This window comes from Neodiprion pinetum, chromosome 6, assembly GCF_021155775.2.
Source record: "Neodiprion pinetum isolate iyNeoPine1 chromosome 6, iyNeoPine1.2, whole genome shotgun sequence".
Taxonomy (NCBI): domain Eukaryota; kingdom Metazoa; phylum Arthropoda; class Insecta; order Hymenoptera; family Diprionidae; genus Neodiprion; species Neodiprion pinetum.
This window is the reverse complement of record NC_060237.1, coordinates 20,976,835-20,995,033: the sequence shown is the minus strand read 5'-3', so window position 1 is coordinate 20,995,033 and position 18,199 is coordinate 20,976,835. Positions and strand designations below refer to the sequence as shown.

Sequence of the window (18,199 nt, the reverse complement as noted above, 5' to 3'; positions counted from 1 at the left end):
CTGGTGCATGCTTTATTCTTCTCAGGTTTGACTGTTTTTCCACTTGATGCCCTGGAACCATCCGTACTGTCCGGAACCAAGCCGGGACTCGACTTGCTGGTGAAAATCTGAGACTGGTACAAAGAAGCTGCGCTTGAGCTTCCCTCACCAGATTCATATCGGCACTTTTTGTTTTTGTACAAGATTTTCACCTTCTTGTCACCCGAATTTCGGTGTAGCTTCGTTTTGGTATGGCCTAGTCTTACCGAAAATTTTCGCACGATTCCTTTCACCGTTGGCAGTAAAGTTCGTGGCTCTTCCCGGCAACCGTAGGATATGTAGTTTACACCATCGAACGGTATCTTGCCATTCCAATTGTGCAGCGATTCGTTGGAAGTTCCTCTCTTCTCCTCGGGAAACGGCGTTAGCTGACGCCCTGGACCTCGCTGGTCAGGTTCGAGTTTCTGTTCGGTATTGGCTAGCTCATTTATTCTTCCTCCTAACTTTCCCAAAATCGTTTGTTGGGTTAGCATTGCAACATTGCGCTCGAGAGAGGCACTCTGCTTTTGTATCAACTGATCTATGCTCACGTCAGCAACAACCTTGAACTTTGACGTTTTCCGGCTCGCGCTTTCGGATATGGTGAAGGGGAAACGGTCCTGACTTTTTTTCACGTTGTTTGCACCGTTAACAACGCCTACATCCCACCTTGACTCTCCAGTCAAATTCAGCTTAGGCATTGACAGGAAGGACCTGATGGGTACGGGCGACGACGGCGTTACATCTTGATGATGCTGCGGTACAACCTCAGACTTTGCAGTCAAAGTACTACTCGGAGAAGCTTTTCTCTCACAAACGCCAGGACTCTTATTGCTACATCTCGTCGACTGTGAATATCTCACCCGACTCATAAAGGCTTTTGTCGGACGCTGATGTTCTGTACATCGAAGCTGGGTGTCCTGACTATTGTTGAGATCTACGCTTTGTTTTTCATCTTGTTCATCGTCAACATTACATTGTAAGTTCGGAATAAACTCAGCTATATGGTTTTCGATTTGCCCTGTGTTCAAGGGAATGGCTTCGACAGCGGATTCATCATTCAGTATACATTTCGCATCAATGCCTAAGGGACTGCATTCCATTGTGTTCGTCTTTTTCGAAGTACTTGAAACTTCGTGGTCATTCCACTGTCTTAAGTCAGCTTGTTTCGCGGAATTTTCTACAATCTCTTCGTTACAGGTGGATGCTTCGATTACACTCTGACGGACTGAATACTGTGCAGCAGTCATCTGGTAAAGTGTTTCATTCAATGTGGACACAGTAATGGAATTCTTGGATTTCGCAATGCTGCGAGGTGTACTTTGGTAAGAAGTGGGACTAGAATGCATTAGGGATGATCTTTGGGAATTCAGCTGACTCGACTCACGGCTGTATCCCGATTCGTGCCGCATACTCTCACGTACTGACTCCAGACACTTAGACGAGCCATAATGAATTTTCTCAGACACGCAAGTAGTTTCGTCAGAAGAGCCCTCTACAACATTGGCATTTTCTCGTGGTGGCAGCACGCTGCCGTTAAGATTACCGAAATGAATGTCATGCGAAATTTTCGAAGCATTTCCAAAAGTTGTGGAACGAGTAGATGAAACTTTTTCTAAATCACAACTCTCAGGAAGGGAGGCCATCAGGGCATTGGCCGCTGAAAAATCTAAACGTACCTTTAAGTCATTTTCAAAGTCGTCATCATTTTTCAAACTTTTGATCCATTTGTCATTGTTTTCTTCAATATTTTTTCTTAGGTCTTCAATTGTGTTTGGCATTTCCTTATTTGATTTTACATTCCCGGATACTTCAGTGCCGAATGAGCTGTGCCGTGTTAAAGATGCGCTTATCTCATTTGGTAGATGCATAAATAACTGTTTTTCTCTGGAATATTCTCCTCGGCAGCTTGTGTCACGGGTTGCGATAGTAACCTCTCTTCCATCTTGAAGATCATCCAAACGAATGCAATTTCCGAATGGTTTTGCGATATTTTGTACGTCAGAGTACGCAGTACGATTAGGTGACATATTTTGGGTGCCAGAATCCGTAGCTTTTGACGTGTTATTGCTATCCATGCTGCCCAACTGTCGTTGATCATCTGGCGTACCAGTCACGTCTGGGGCACAATTACGCGCGGAATCATCTTCTCTGGAAAGAGGGGACCAACTGGTATTTTCCTCGTAGTCACCTGAACTCATTGAGCACAGCCTCTCGGAACGGCTTGGCGATTTTGTAAATCTAATGATAGGTCCAGCACAATGTCGAACATTCCTTGATTTCCCAGATGGAGGGTATGACGTGATGTCTGAAATTTCGGACAATTGCTTATTTGAAATACTAAAATACTTCTGATTCCCAGAAGTACTCTCCACCGATTTGTGCTTTTGTTCCATTGATAATCTGTTGCCGTTCTCAAATCGTTTCCCTAGCAATTTTGTACCATTCGAAACCTCATTCTGCATTACCAAACTCTCAACGGAAGTGTTTAAGGAATTTCCTGTCTCCGCGATGGAATTTTGGAGACACTGACTGAACCGCGAATTATGCAGTTCAGTTCTCTCGTTCCGTGACATTGGGCTCTTTCGAGAACAGTTTTTATGTGGCATTTTAGTTACTGGTTTCTCAGTAACAGTTTTAGGCTGAGCTCTGATAATCTCGACCAAATCGTTAGCAATTTTCCTACGGCGGCTAGATTTTGTGTTTCTATCAGTCGGTAAATCCTGTTGAACTTTGGGGATCCTAGTCAAAGGTTCTAGAACCCGACGACCACCAGACAATGGTGGTAATGGACTAATACTATCCCTCTTCAGTCGTAGACTGTCAATTTTTTTCTCATGTACTTTAGACGCAAGTGGAACTGATTTTAGAGAACGGAAGCTCTTCCGCGAATCTTCTGACGACTGTGAGGCAGTCGTTCGTGAGGTCAGTGGCTTTGAAGTCTCAGTACTAATGTCTGTATTTGGATACTTCCTTGGTGATATTATTTTACTGATCGATTTTTCCTTGAGTTCATTTTCAGTACATACTAGGTTTGTTTTATTAACTTTGGCGACAACCGGTATGAAACTACTGGTCCGAGTCAGATCAAGTTCTAAGGGTCGATCCGCAAGCGGCATTGAACCAACTTTTGACAGATGTTTCAAATTCGAGTTTGGTATAGACAATTTGTCCGAACCTTCTGTGGTTCTTAACATTAACTTGACACTGTGTTCGTTGGATTTCAGCAGCGGTACAGTTTGCCATGGAGCCGGTGACTCTACTCTGGAAGTTTTAAGACTCTGTGCTTCACTCACTTCCAACGAAGTGAGAGACTGTCTACTACCGCCTGCAGCTGGCGTATACTCTGATGACCTTGGGCATGAAGATCCAGAAAACCTGCTGTAGAATCCTAGAGGAGACTTTTCGTGCGCCGTCGACCGATTCGTGCTATTGGTCGAGATTTCCCGATTTAGAGAAACGTCGGATAGCGCCTGAATTAGAGCATTTACGTCTAGCGACGGCGTGGGCATTTCTTCTATAACTTCAGCGGGTGGAGATTGAGACCGCGACTCTTCGTAGGATTCAATTTCTAGCGGTGGAATACTTGGACGTACGTCATTGTCATCGGAAGAATCACAATTTCGCACTTTTGCAGATTTTACAATCGTAAGGGATCTCTGGACCGGAGACAAGGGTTGGTCACTATAGCTCTGATCATGATTTTGGAGATTTTTAATACCATCTATGCTTTTTGGAAAATATCTTAGAGAATTTGGAAGAGAGTTGGGGTGTCGATTTGAAGTAGTATACACGTCTGAATTTGATTTTTTTAGGTCTTCTCGACCCGTATCACTGTCGGAAAATATTAGGTTTCGTCTATCTCTAGACGAGCTCGCCAATACTGGTTGAGTTGTTAGTTGGTTTGAAGGGAAAGACAAAACGTTGGTTTTAGTATTGTCCTTGGAAAGGCAGACGTCAGTTGGAGGTCTTAATTTGGGAAAGTTCTCACTATCTGTAGTGTTCGTCGAGTTCTTCCTATCCTGAGTGTCCGTTGCGTTTCCGAATAACTCTGTTGGGCCATGTTCTTTCAATTGGTCGTTATCGACACGACTCTCGAGTCTGTCCACCAACACATTTTGTTTCCTTTCATCTCTTGGCAGTGACGTCCAATTAGCCTCTTCCTGAACCTGGAGGTCCGGATGCGATTCATGCTTTTGACTTGAAGTTGACTCTCCGATATGGAGCTGACTGTCTACGGACAATATGGGAGAGAGGAGTCTCCCACGAAGAACCTCTGTTCTTTCATTAGAAAACGATTCTACTTCAATTGTTTCATCTGTATTATGATAGTAATTATTCCAACTAAAGTCATTCTGCATTTTCGTTTCTTGTTTATCACGATCTTCCATGTTCGTTTTATCTTCTTGTCGAATGTCTTGACTGCGTAAATTTTCGTGTCCAATTCGATCCAATGTAACGTCCAATTCACTGTCTGAACTAAGGTTGCGAAAGATGAATCCCGAGACAGGTCTATATCCGCCAAATTTCATTAGAGGCTTCTTTAGGGTCACATAAGCGTTATCCACTTCAACTAATGAGTTGGTGGACGACGGTGTAGCGTGAATTTTACCGGTGTCTACTTCCGGCGACTGGCTGCAGTCGTTTAAACGATTCTTGGAATAAGAATTTTCGAAATCATAATTCAAGTTGGGCGTAACATCGCGCTGAAGCGATCCATCGTTCACAGTTTTAAATTTCTTTGAATTATTACTTACCACATTGCAATGCGCTCTGTCCATATCAGACTCCTCGTAAAATCTAGAGCTCGTCATATCACCTACCACGTCAAACTTCTCGATCATCGGGAGAATTGATGGACTGGCCAAGATGTTCCTTTCCACACAACCGGTTTCCAAATTACTCTTGAAACTGTAATGATCTTCATTGAACGATGATTGTGTTTTCTTTTGAGGAAAATTTTCGCGAATCTCTGTTATGCTCAGAGGTTCGGGTGAAGACAAGCCTGGAGAACGGAGTTCGCACGACATCGGCGTGCTGAACTTCAATCGCTCCCTTCTTCTGGCACGGGCATCGCCAATTCGTGTTTGATAATGGCTTCTTGATACGGGGTTCGATGTTTTCGCAGAATCAGTCGTGCTCAGTTCAGCCTCGTCCTTCTCTTCGATCCGATTGGTGAGACCCTGGAGGTGCAGATACAAGTCACGTTCCTTCCGAATGCGTCGGTTCAAGGCTGCCACACGATCAGCCAACTTCACAGCCTCGCTAGAAGGTGGCAAATCATGAAGCCGTTGTTTCAACGTCGCTGGGGAACTTTCGGTGGTGTCCGTGTTACTGTCCGAGCCCTCTTCGGGTCCGGTAGAATCTAGGAAAAAAGTTAAAGAGGGAGGACTTAGACGCCCTCTCGCTGTCTTTTTCTCTCTCTCTTTCCTTAGTCCGCTCTGTTTAAGTCTTTTCTAGGGCAATTCTAAAGGTATCATTTCTTTTCTCATTCGTAATCTATCCATTTCTGATCAGTTTCCGACGAGATGACTCCATTTTCGTTAGCTTTGACCCCAAAAAATGCAATACGCAAAGCTAACGATAGTACAGAATGAGGTTCTCGGGGTAGTTTCTGAGAGTGAAGTTTTTACCTGTATTAAAATGACCCATCAATCTAAACATCACATCGTTGCGTTCCTTTATAGAAGCTTCTGCAGTGTCGACGAGTTTGGCGAATGAGATGCTGCAATTGCTTCCTAAATTAGCGGAAAAAACTTACTTTAGTACACGATGATGATGATTCTTTGTCATTGGATGGAGAAGAACAGATACGCTTTGGTTGGATTCAATTGATCTCGATAATTTGTTGGGATTGCAATCAGACTTTTCTTATTGTGTTTTTTGTTATACGTATAAAAGCCACAAACGTAAGTGACGTTTTCTCAAGTAATTTGAAGTGCTCGAATTACCGTTCAAAATATATATTCAATCTATTTGCGTGAAGTCAAATTGTATAAAATACTAAAATGTTGACGTTGAGAATTAAGTATGGAACTACAAACACATCTCTGCTATTTGAGGTTGGGGATTGTGTTTTTATACCTTCAGACGTTAGTGGACTCGGTGTGTGACATTCTACATTTTCAATGTTAATAACATTAGTTTGTGAAGTAGGGTAATCGCCGTCTAGCGGTTCCATCAAGGCTCTAATCAATCAACATCTTGGCAGTGAACAAATCAGCGGCAATGAAAGTATCCGCATGAGGTTAAACAAAAGTCTGCGAAAACTACAGCTGCATCGCTGCTCGTGTGATTCTGGCATTTCGCCCGAGCGTGAGCAATTTCTCAGGCACGAGTCGCAATCTAATTCACATAACACCAACGATCATAAAAGAGAAAAGTTTATATAACGCAGACTCTTATTACAATTAGCGCAGAGAATCGACTGGCGTAAAATGACCGCACGAATAATGGAGCAAATTTATAGCGCCTAATAGGTTTAAGAATTACGTAACTCAACGCCTCAATGACGACGACTTTTTCTCTATCTCCTTGTTGTTCGCTTTTGAGGATCTAAATAAACCGGGGAACATAGCCGGTACCCAAGTATTCGGAAAGTTACAAGCTGATGCAACACTCGGCTCTTTACACCTTTCTTAAGAATAGATTTCTTACCAATATATTATAAAAGCATTGGAAATACATCTAAGACGATTAAAAGAACAAAGTCGAGATTCCGGCTATATCAAAACAAATAGGGCTCGTAGCCTGGTTGTTTTTCCATCAGAGGAGCTGTGATTGCGTACATAATTTGGTTCTTATTTCATTCGAGACGGCGTGGGATCAATCATACAATGGGTATTCTTTCTCGAGTGGCATCACCTGTGGCCAGTCGGTCCTTTCAATCATTACTTTCTTTTTTCCTCTAATACAGTTGGACGAAATATAAGCGCGCGGCATTTTAGGAGAAAGTAAATCGAGCGCCGAGTTCGGACGAATCTTAATAACTGAAAAAGGAAGTGTGTGTACAGGAAGAAAAGATCGCTGGTACTCAGCGTCGACTTGGTTTGTTGTACTTGCTCACCGGTCTGTATTATCATGGCAGCGTAATTATTTGAAGTTTTTTTTTCCGGGATACCAAAGCTCGCCTAAATTGAACCTCACTTATCTCAGAGAGTTCAGGGAAGTTCTCTGTCACAGGAAAGTTGTAATTACTCGAGTCACGCAGTAGTTAAATCCAACATAGAGACCCAAGTACGCGTATACGTACACGTAACACACTTCGCTTATGTTTACAGCGAAAGCGGATGAACACAATGAACTAAATGCTTCTAATCATGACGGATGACTTAATACAATATTATCGTTATTATAAGCCATAGCAGAGGTAGAAATAATAACGCGATCCTAATATTACGTAGAAATTAAATGGAGGTTCGATAATGCTCACCATTCCTTTGGGGCGAAAACAACCCAAGGGGTTGCCTAATGTAGATTTTTTATCTCGATTGTCCAAGTCCTTCCAGAGAATAAAATCGCGCTGCATGGTATTCACGTTCAGTAAATCCTTCCACCTGAAAAAGCGCAAAAATTCACTGAAACAGGCTTCAAACTTTTACTATTTCTTAATGATCAATATTCGCGTGCAGGATTTTGGGAATGAATCGCATGCAAAATTTCCTACAATCATAACGTTATATATTATCAAATTCTCTGTATTCGAATTATAGGTGTTGCAAATAATTCACCTGTATACCGTAAAACCATATACATGCAACTCAGAGCTTATAAATTGAGTAAATCTGAAAAAAAATATATATCCGTTCGTGTAAAATTCTGAGTAGAATACAAAAAAAAAAAGAAAAAAGAAAAGTTAATAGCAAAAAGTCTCTCGTCGAAAACTGTCGAGCAAGAAGAGGTTGGTTGATGCGGCAGGCCATTTTCCGAAGTTCCCAGCGAGTTGTGTAACAAACTTTGCTTGGGATTGGTCGCTCGGAGGGGTGTCTGAAAGGCGGGGGTGGAGCGGCGCGGAGAGGGGCGGCAGTGGATTCGGTTAGGCCTCTCTCTCCACCTCTCGCCAGTTTCTGATCCAGGCTGTTTGAGCTACAGGCATGCTCAGGGTACGTGCGTATAGGCTATAATGTAACCGACCCTCCGCTGCGCGAGTTCTCAGCTTCGAATACTCGCCTCGATCTCCTGAGGGACGAACAGGCGGGATTGAGTTTCGAAGGTATACTATAATGATTCGAAACGGCGCTGAGACTTCTCGAACAACTGGTTAGCGTTGGTATCGATATCGCCTCGGGACTTGGCCGTGAAAAAAAAAAAAAAAAAAAAACCATTCCGCTTGAATCCACTGACGATTTTTAAGCGATTCTCAAGTTTTTCTCAATGCGACACAGGAAAGTTCGTCAATTTCATTCACTCGTACGCGAGTTTATGTATCATGAACCAAATAGCGAACAGCTTGTGTCACAATCAGTAATTGAAAACACTTTCGTTCGGTAACACTTGAAATGTGAAACCTGTTCGCAGCCATACTATATTATACGTCCGTATTTAATGCGATTGAAAATTCAATAAAGGGATATTGTTTTCTTACACAATTGGAAACGAATTTCAGATCTCCTTTCCAATTACATTGCCGCGATATTCGATCGATCAGGTTTGATCGGAAATTCAAGTTATGGCAACTGTCAAGGACCAGTAATACACTGTTGAGTGGTAAATTATTACTTGGTAATCTCTCCAAGAGCATGTCCTTAGCAGCTTACAAAGCTTGAAAATCACATGAGAAATCTCGGTGAAAACTTGAGTTTTCGATCAAGCCTGCATTCACTCGATGGATTTAAAAGTTATAAGGATACAGTGAAATTCACTCAGTAGGTAAGGAGGAGGGAAAAACAGTATCATCAGTTTTCACGACATTGATACGGCGAGAATCGACTGTAAATAAATACACCGAAACACACACGCCTGTGGTCGGGAATAGCATATGTCGGTCTCCTTGGATCTTCACGTTCCCTTCGGCCTTCTCTTGAGAATGATCTGTATCTAAATGACTAGCGAGGGTCAGCGGCGCTTTGAAGCTGACCTGCGAAAGCATCGATCGGCGTGAGCAAAGGAGGCTTGTGAGGAGGTGGGATCCATCCCTTCCTCCCTCCCTTCTCCGCTCATCTCCTCTGAATTCCTCCCCTCGCCGCTCTTTTCGCCGCCGCGCCGCATCTTGCCGGTGTTTCTTTTGATTCTAAATTGTGATAGGATAGATCATTGTATCAGTATATAAAGTCTTCTGTGCGAAGGGTAGCGAGCGAAGAAACGCCGAAAGTCTGACCCGCCGGTTCGCGAGATGAATCTCAATGAACCGAATGAAGAGTCGCGTCCGATCCGGGAAGGTTACCTTACAAAGAAGAGAAGACAACAACAAGCAAAATCTTTGTAGAAGAAGAGGTTTGATCCTATTCTTACAGCTCGGGTTCTCCTCTGTCACACAGCGATTGCTACTAATTGTAATCGAAAAATAATCGATGCATCGTTGAATCGAGTTCAAAAAAATAATCGAACACGACTCGATTGAATAGGTCAAAGTTGATGGATCGATTATTACGTATTTTTTTTTGAAACGGTGAATGTGAAACAAAAATTTCGTAAATTTCAGTATGTAGTCTTAATAATGGAAAGGTTTTTTGATAATTTATAGTTTCATTAAGAATATTTTTCAATTTCGGGTGAAAATGATTCATTTATCTTTCAATTATTATACCAAATAGGTACTTAGTAAGTAAGACAATCATAATAATTGATACTTTAATCACATAAATTGATATTGTATCGCATCGTTCACGCGAATAAAAAACAAAAACCGATTGTTCCGATTATACTCGATTAATCGGGGAAAACTAATAGATTATTTTTGGTCATTCTTTCAGTCCATCCGACCGCATGACCCTTATATGATGCAAATTTAGTCCTTGCTCGGTCTGCGTTGTTCTTAGTCATCTCTCTTCGGCTCAGACGGCAAACCGAGTGTAATTAGACTCGGGTTCGATCCATCTACCGAAACCGGCTATAAACTTCCTCAATTAAATCCATCCACGTCAGGTTTCAACAATGAGTGAAGATGTGACGAAGGCGGTGCAAAGAAGCGGCGAGTAGGCGGACGAAACGAATGCGAAACGGTAAAAATGAAAAATGACGTAGAAATACAGATTGTTAGAGCAGCGACATATGGTGTGACCGTTTGGTCAAACCAACGGTAGAATAATGTCCTTTACTTCTCGTCCCTGCTTATACCCGTTTAACCGGACCCCCGTATATACGCGTCAAACAAACAACCGACAATTAAATGCAAATACCACTAATGTGTTCCAACGTGGTAGTGCAAGTCATTCGGCTTATTATGGAGATACCAGCGCTACGTTCATTCCGTTGTTTCTCGCCTACCAAGAACCCCGGCATCCCTGGTTGTACGGCGATATTGACGGTTTCCATGCCACCCTTTTTCCACCCCTGCAGGCTGCCTCGAGCCACCACCCAGAGCCCGCGATACCAGCGATGTTCGTTGGATAACGGCTGTTGAACAAATACTGCCAAACATAATGATGACTGATGTATAACAGCGTGAAGTCTTGATCGAAATGCCGCGGACACGCGAAGCTCTGTTATTTCCCAACGGTTGGCGTTCACGAATTAGGCTGCGGTTGGAGACGACTGGACGATTCCTTTTTCATACCACGGCCAAAATCACTCCTCTTGTACTGTTCGTTCGCGATTGTTGCCGCGAGATTCCGGCAGCCGTGACTTAACTTGTTTGTAATTACGTTAATGGTACAACCACCTACGACCTTGTCTTGAGTCTCGATCTGGAGATTGTAAACTGTGATACAACCGAGAGCTCTACGGCCACGAAATTTTTCAACGTATTATAAGACACGCTGCTCTTAGTCATAGGTTATAACCGAATATTCATAGGTATAACAAAATGCCTCGGACTAACGTGGAAGACTGAACTTCACGCTCACCTCAAAACACCGATTATCGTTATGCATACCTTATTATATACGAGTTGGTTCTTGCAAAAATCAACGCGGAGACGGGGAAAAGTGGATACGGAACGAGTCGGAAGACAAACGAACGCACGAAGAGGTGGGCGAGCGTTCGGAACTCCGATAAAGAAAGAATTAGGAGCAACCTTTTGATTTTTGGATCGAAACGACTGATCCGTCTAAATATCACATCGTTCTGATTTGATTTTCTCTGGTAATCCGACCGCCGCCCCGGACGTAAGCCGGTGAATCGCGCCAAGCTAAACGACCGAGTCTGAACCGGGTTCCCCGGGGAGTCAGCGCGGGATGGCTTCTTCCGTACTCCTGTAATCAACTCTCCTCCGCACTCCGTTGGCCGTCGGTGGGGTTCGAGAACCCGGGTGCCAAGCCCCACGAACATATCCCCAAATCCCATACACTGTGTATAACTGGTAATCCGCGGATTCATTCTGTACAACGCGTCGATGTATCGTGAGCCGTGCGATACGTTGGATGATGCGTATTATGGATCCACGGACCGGGACGAAGGCTCGCTTATACGCTGCAGCGTGAAAGAGAAGACCTTGGCACACGTCTGGTAAAGCTGCCGGCGAAGCTGCTGCTACTGGTGCTGCTGGTGCTCCAAAGTAATTCGACATCCCGTACTGTCCGTGCACGCTCACCCCCGTTTAGACCTTTGTTGCCGATTGCAAGGTTTTCGAATTTCAATGATCTCCAAGTGGCGTGAATGGAATTTTTCTTATTTCAAATTACAGTGCAGAGCAGTATCTAATTTGTTGACTTGATCCCAAGAGAGAATACAAAAAACATCGGAGACAAATGATACGGACAGGGTGGATGCACGATTTATGGTCACCGTATCACTTGTGCCAAATCTTTGTAAAATTCCATAGGTATTCGTCATTTGACTTTTTTAATGTTATGACTGAAATTCGACATTGGCTGCGAATTTGGGATATAAGTTTTGACACTTGGAACAGTTGATTGTTTGAAAATTAGCGTTCACGTAGATCGAAGCACGTCTTATCACACGTAGTAATAATCTCCGATTATGCCTCATTAATATGACCACAACTGATACACCAGGGATTACCAACTCCGGTACATTTACCCCGCCATTCATCGTCTCATCTCAAGTAGAGGTTCTAAGAAGTTTGATATTTTCAAATTCAAGTTTATCATTTGGATAAAGGTCAGGTATGTTTCGTAGTCTCTTTTTGTTCGTCGGTGCATTGGTTGAAAGTTCTTTGTAAGAGCTAAAAATCTTTCCAAACCATCAATTCGTGCTGGTATCTAATTGCACATGGCCGAAATTATTCATTCAAAATTTTCCGCACCGTACGTCAAGTCCGAGAGGAATTTCCCTTAAAAAATATTAACCTCGAAATGTGGAACGAGTATCAGATTGCTTCGTCTATACTTTGGCCAGTTTCCACCAAGCACGAGGGTCCCGTATATCGTTATAGACGATAAAAAGCCGCGCGTTCATCGAGTCTTCATCGTCCCATGAAAATTGGCGCGGGGTAGAATTCGAAAGAGACGTTCACCGAGCGGCACGTGACTCTTACAATACGGAAATCTTGATCCTGGTAGGCCTGACTAATCGTTATTCGTTAAGGTATTCTTATCGGTTCCCCAGCCCCCGCGGGCTCACAATGCCGGGACAAATTTGTCGCGTGTGTGTGTTGGCCCAATAAACGACATGCACCAGGGCGAATCCGGAGGAATCGACGTAGGGGCCGAAGGGGGAGAGACTTTCGGAGAGTAGGATAGTCGACTGTATCGCAAGCGAAACTGAACAACCGAACAACTCGACTCAATGGGCATTCATTGTCGAGGAGGGGCGAAGCTAACCTGTGACGGAACAATGGAACCACTCGGGCAGGGGTATTTAATTATTTCCGGCTCTGGATGCTCCCGGTACCCGGTTGCTCGTTAGGGAGTTCCTTTCCTAGCGGAAGACGCTTCCTCGCGAACAACTTCGCGGTTGGTACCGTCGCCTGGCGGTATCCCAATACCGGTCTTTGCAAGGAAATTGCGCTTCGCATTCAACGTACGGTTACCTGTGATCATCGTCTTTCGCGATAAACTTTGCCGCCGCGTCGACCTCGACCCTCCCATTCTCATTTCGGACGCCACGATCGAGGGCACGGTGTAGAGAAAACTCGTCGTTGACAGGCACTCGGCTGAGGCGGAGGGAGAAGTTGATATCGGGGACAGAAACGGCAAAAATATGAAGCGTTTGCTGCCGGCGGAATATTTCATGAGGAGTTCTCTAGCCCCTCGGGCATCGCGGGACGGCGTTCGGGGGTTGGGGGTTGGGGGTTGGGTGAATTTCACGCGCCGATTCACACGCGAACGCGAACGCGGTATGCAAATGTGTACAAAGCAGCAGGAACATTTTACTACCACCGTGTTCTCTGTTCCTCTGTCTTCTCTACCTTGTCTGTAAATTTCGTGTATATATACGAGGGAATATCGGTTTATACACACACTCCCCTGTTGGTTCGTACACAGAGAAATACAGACGTACACAGGTATCCGTGCGCTAGATACGGATGGTACAGGGGGTGGTCGGCCACCCTCGCGACGCCCGCGGGGCGTCGCTTTGCTCGAGACGCGCGCGCCGTTTCTACGAGTTATGAATAAAATATCATACTCCTGCCAACGAAACGCGAACAAGTTTTGGACGAACCTGCGGCAAAAAATTTCCCGATATCAGGGTATCGGCCATTTTTCCCCGCAATTACTTGTTCGTTTATTGTTTGTTACCTCGAACCCACCGGTGGCAGCTTGTATTAATTAAACCAGACTCAAACTCTGTTTGCATTGAAATATTTCCATTTACCGTTGGAAAATATTCAGCCCAACTGTGCGATATACGGAAAGTACTCGTTAAGACGTGAATAAAACTACACAGTGAAATTAAATAATTAGCGTGTTCCGAACGAGGAACAATAAATATTTTCAAATTCTATTATACGAATTTTCAATTGACTTACGGCGAGCAAAGAACGTAGGTACAGAATTATAAAAAATATGAACGATGCCTTGGATTTGATAAGCTCTTATCGGATGCTGTTAATATATTTTAAAAGCACGCCCTATGAGACCGGCGTCAAAGCCGATGCAAAATATGATCAAATAAAGCGCTGGGAATTTAATTTCACGAGCTTTTCGCTGCGTCCTGGTACAGACTGTCAGCCGGCAAATTGTGTCAAAACGTTGTCGCCTCCGTCCCCCCTTCCATCTACCCAACACCCACGAACGCCGCTCTCAACCCTCGCTTCGCCGCTACCCTCAGGGTACTTACTGGTACACTGGGTACACCATATATACGTGTATATACTACGGTTGCATAGGTATAAACGGTGTTGATGAAATTGTCAAACTGATGCTAGTGTATGCACAATAACGAAATTATGAAGGGACAATTAGTCCGCCGTCCGCACGGTTGCGGTGAATGCGTTTTCCAAATGCACGAGTTCTTGTTGTTTTTTTTTTTTTTCTAGGTACGCATTGTATTAATAATTCCCAAAATATCCAAGCTCAGAAAAGTTCTATGGTCTGAGAACGTCAATGAAATTATTTGTGAACATAAAACTTGCTAGGGATTTTGAAATTGCTTATAAGAGAAAAAAAAAGAAAATACGCGAAAATACTTTAATGTTTCAATATCATGGTTGTGGTTTCCGTAACGGCGAATGTGTTTGTTTTTTTTTTTTCTTGTTACAAATCGTAATGTCTGTGCAAAGAAACGAAAGTTAATTGTCGCCTTTAATATTCGGAATAAATTTCGTACTCTGCCCGTGTATGATTCTCGTCGCAAACTGAACATTGGAAGAAATCGAATCTCAGTTCTGGACAGTTTTGTATTTTAATTTTTCCAGTTACCTTCACGACCCGCTACTTTGTACTTCGATACCGCTCATCGGAAGGCATCGCTGAACGACTTCCGAATCGTCGAACCTAGATTCTATCTAGCGTGAAGAAATAAGACGTTTTTTTTTTTCGTTTAAAAAAAAAGCCATCCCTCAGGAACGAAGAATGCAGAACGATCGATCAGAAGGTGAATTCCTATAGCGGAAATGCGGGTTTGTCCGAGCGTAAGAGACATATTCACCTGTCCGCGTGTTGCCGCGTGTCGAGTGTGAGGTGAAAGGAGGAAGAGGATGAAGGGTGTGAAAGGGGGAGGGGGAGGGGGATGCGTTTACACGTTTACGCGTGTGTTCCACACTGTTATCTGTGAAGCTGCAGCGTGGCGGCGTCAAGTAGAGGGCGACGGGGCGGGTTGATGTAATTTTTGTCCGTTTGATGTCTTTAATGGAATCAGGCGCGTAGCCTGGCTGGCTTCACTCAATTTGCAGCGCGCGACTAATGGTTGGCGAGAGATAGAATATAGGTAGACACTTGGTTAGGCTCGCCTCGCTCGGCGACGTTTCCCCGACTTTCGCCGTAAAACCATCGCGACTCTGGGCCAGCGAAGGGTGTCGTTGCCGCTGCAGCTTGCGAGCTTCGCGACGCGGCGACGATCCGTAATTCGCCAGGCAAGTATAATAATAAATTAGCCATGCCCACCTCGCCCCCGGCACTTCCTTTGTAATTACTCTACATCACAATATTTATACCAACGGCTGAAAATTCATCTTGTTATCGTAACTCGGTGCTGTTGTTTAATTGCGCCGACTCAATTTCATCGTGCATTATTATCGTTGGATCATGCAGGGAAAATGTTGTGTTCGTCACGTCTTTTCCCAAAGACACAAAGTTGCGACATCAAGATTGCGAAGCCTGTGGAAACAAAATGCCTCAACTAGGTATCAGAGCGAAAGGTCAAAACCAGTGACCCTGGTTATTATTCCCGATTTATGCACGGAGGTGTTGGATGATTGTCAGTGGATTCCCAGGAACGTAATGGAACGTAGCAAACTGGCTTCGGAATGAAACGTGGGAAAGCTCGAGTACTGTAGAGAAGAGTGATTCGTTCTCTCGTTTCTCTCTCTCTCTCTCTCTCTCTCTCTCTCTCTCGTTATCGAGTGATTCTTCAGATTCGATAGCGTGGAATGATAGGTCGCCGAGTCGAGTGAGTGTATTTAGCGCTGTTCGATCATCCAGATCGGCGTTATATATCTATATATATACGATGTAATAATGTACACTTACCGCTCGTCGCCCGCCAAGTTTCGCGTTCCGCTTCTTCTGGTGGATGGCCGAGTCCCGTGTTAAATGTTTGACATCGCAGCAGGATATGGAAGGTGCCCTCATCCCCGCGGAGTATTACAGTCATGGTTCGAGGTGGGTTTTCACGGCAATTTGTCCCCTCCGTTCGCTTCTCCCTCCGGAAGCTTTCACGAGTCTTTACACGGCTCTCCCATCCAGCAGCATCCCATAACTGGCAGCGACAGGCACGCGGAAACTGCGTTGACCCTGCGACGATCGTACAAGTCCCAAAAACGTAACGATGGAAGCTGAGAGAGAGAGAGAAAGCTTCGTGATCCGTGCGGGGCGTAGAAAATAACCGAACTCAACCCTGTGCGGTAGGTATATTCCTCGTTTGCAGCAGCTACTACACGGACTTGATGTATATTTCCCTTGGGCATGTATTTCCGAGGGCTTAGCGCCCTGCCCGACGTTCCGGGGCTTTTTGCCCGGCTAGTCGGTGCACGGAACAGATCATATCGAAGCAGATAATTGGTTGGCAATCCGCTTTAAGCCCCACCGCACCGGCACTCTGCCTGCAGCGTTGCTGCTTACTGAGAAATCACAGTCACCGCCGGTTTGTCTTTTAATTAAAAGCCATGTTCCGTAGCTTGATCAAAATAACAGAGGGGGAATATTATTTCATCTTACACGCCGTTAGACGCGTTGTTGAAATTCGGGGGGTAGGTGCATAAATTATATCTAACATACGTCTGATTGAAAACAAGATAACTTTTCAAAATGTCCGTTCATACTTGTGAAGTCGACTAAGGTATTCCTCACATATGCCCGAATCTAAAAGCCTTACGGTTATAAAATAAGAAGTCGATTAAAGCTGTACCTAATTCTGCCTGATTAAAAAATCACTTCTTTAAAAAGTAAATCAAGACCGTCGATTATCGATCGTCCCTGTAATCGAAACCGACACGACAACGTTATTTACCCTAGTGACAAATCTTGAAAAAATTCTTTTCTTTCCGTTCGTTTGTTAAATATCTGTGATCTCTGGATTAAATTAGGCCCACGATTTGCGTATTGTTCGGTATCCCGTGAGCGGCCATCGTTCATTTTTCGCTCGCAAGATTCTTCGCAGCGTCAGTGGTAGAATCGCCGAAGCTGGGAGTCCGCGGACCGTGACCTGCAGCTGAGGATAGAAGCCGTAGATGCAGGCAGGCCGAAGAGGGAAGAGAGGATGACTTGCAGCGGCGCATCGGCGAAATAGAAGTCTACAAGATGAGAGGGCGGCGCACCGGGTTTATTTATCCTGTCCGCTTCGCGCTGAGAGCCTCTCCTCCCCCTCCTCCCCCTCCTCATCCTCCTCCACCTCCTCCACCTCCTCCTCTTCATCTTTCCACCGCCTATTTCATCCTCCGCCGCGCCATCTCCTTCTCGCAGCATCTCCACGCCTGTTTTCATCTCGCTTGTTCTCCGTGTTTTTTCTCCTCGCGCTCTTTCTGCTTCTCTCTCTCTCTCTCTCCCCTCTCTCCTCGCACCTCTTCAGGCCGGCTTTGATAGGTATCGGTGTGTCTCGCGCAGGCATCTGCGAACACTCGAGATGCGTTGTATGCTCGCGCAATGGCGTTCCACACCAGCCTCTAATCATTCGAGATGCCGCCGAGCTCCCCATGGCACCAAAACCACCTCACGAGACGCGGTCTTCGCCACTTCTGCGATGTCAGCCTCCCCCTTCCTCGCCCTTCAAAGCCCCGCTGCATCCAACCGGGATCGAATCTCTTTCTTTATGCTTTCTTTCTTTCTTTCCTTCTTTCAATCAGCTCTCCTGCAAATTAATTGCACACTTGTTTTTAGCAGAAACTTTATCAACTGCTGCAGCTCATTTACGTTGCATCGTCCTTGGTAGATAGCTGGAAGCATACAACGTAGATTCAACTGTACGCTGTAGTTCACGATTTCATACGTATACTGTTTAGTACGTTGCGTTGAATATCAATCAG

The 18,199-nt window shown here is 44.5% G+C and overlaps 1 long non-coding RNA gene across 1 annotated transcript in view; it reads right to left on the bottom strand.

Annotated features, from left to right (window-relative positions):
• Window positions 1–7,456: 7,456 nt before the first annotated feature.
• Window positions 7,457–18,199, bottom strand: part of LOC124221768 (uncharacterized) — a 79,893-nt gene continuing 69,150 nt past the window's right edge. The window contains exon 3 of the long non-coding RNA XR_006883862.2: window positions 7,457–7,574. This is a non-coding gene — a long non-coding RNA (uncharacterized lncRNA). The remainder of the gene's footprint in view (window positions 7,575–18,199) is intronic.